The sequence below is a fragment of the Alosa sapidissima genome, chromosome 20 (assembly GCF_018492685.1).
Source record: "Alosa sapidissima isolate fAloSap1 chromosome 20, fAloSap1.pri, whole genome shotgun sequence".
NCBI lineage: Eukaryota > Metazoa > Chordata > Actinopteri > Clupeiformes > Clupeidae > Alosa > Alosa sapidissima.
In genome coordinates, this window is record NC_055976.1 from 17,728,772 (window position 1) to 17,729,925 (window position 1,154).

The 1,154-nt window shown below is 45.8% G+C and overlaps 2 protein-coding genes across 2 annotated transcripts in view; both read right to left on the reverse strand.

The window, feature by feature from the left end:
• fam189a1 (family with sequence similarity 189 member A1) overlaps positions 1-1,154 on the reverse strand; it is a 396,028-nt gene that overhangs the window by 192,002 nt on the left and 202,872 nt on the right. The window lies entirely within an intron of this gene.
• tjp1a (tight junction protein 1a) overlaps positions 1-1,154 on the reverse strand; it is a 210,931-nt gene that overhangs the window by 3,090 nt on the left and 206,687 nt on the right.

Here is a 1,154-nt window from a genome sequence, read left to right on the forward strand (position 1 = left end):
GGAGAGCATACTGTAGAAATGGTCGGATTCATCCAACTCCTATCAAACAGTGTGTGTGTATGTGTGTGTGTGTGTTTGTGTATACAGTAGATCCTGACGGTAAGAACATCTTTAAGTGAACGTTCCAAATGCAACACACAACATATTTGTTCTGAAACACACTTATCTATGACAATATACTACACAATTACAAAATCCCATGGTATTATTGCAGTGTATTAAAACATGGTTATACATATTTGATTTATCGATATGACGATAGAAAGCGTAAGTGGGAGCGTTCATGGTAGTTTCTAATCTCACTGATGAGACAGGACGCTGCAGTGGATAGATGTGGTGTATGGCGCCACCTGCTGGAGAACAACTCTTACAGAACGCCATTGACCCATTCAACTTCAATCCAGCATCTTTACCAACGCCTATGAATTACACAGGAGTGGACGTCCCAAAATGGAACCTCTCAACCAGAAAAAAGATGCTCGGTCCACCCCGATACCCCCCCATCCACTGAGTGGAACAGACTCCCTCCGGATTCACAGCACCCATTGTAAATCATTCGGAGCATGTCGACCAAAAAATACACTTGGCAGCATCATTGGGCCATGCCATTCTGCAGTTTGGAGAGGACGGTAATCAATGGCATCTGCTGTTTACTTCTGTCTGTGCACTGGACAACACCCTCCACTGACGATGCCAACCCTGATGACCATGGATCTGCTCCCAGAGTGGCATAAGTGTGGCCCAAACGTGGTCTGGTTTGCTAAATGGCACCATGTGTGGAGTGGAGTGTGGGAGTCAAAGAACGGTTCAAGAACCCGTTCCCCGTTGGTCATAAAGTGATATCGATAGATAGATAGATAGATAGATAATTTATTGATCTCTAGGGGAAATTCAAATATCAGAGGCCCGCATGGCACCATGATCTCCTACTGTAGAGTGATAGGGGGCAGGACGAGCCAATAGCATCCCTGGTGAGCAGGTGGTGTGTGGCTCTACGGCAGTAACTTCACTAACTAGAGATGACGCCGCTGCAGTAGGGAATTGAACTGGGTTGCTGTCAGAGGTTCTATGGCTGCTAGGGGATAATTTCTACTGAGTGTGTGTGTGTGTGTGTGTGTGTGTGTGTGTGTGTGTGTGTATGTGTGTGTTCTATA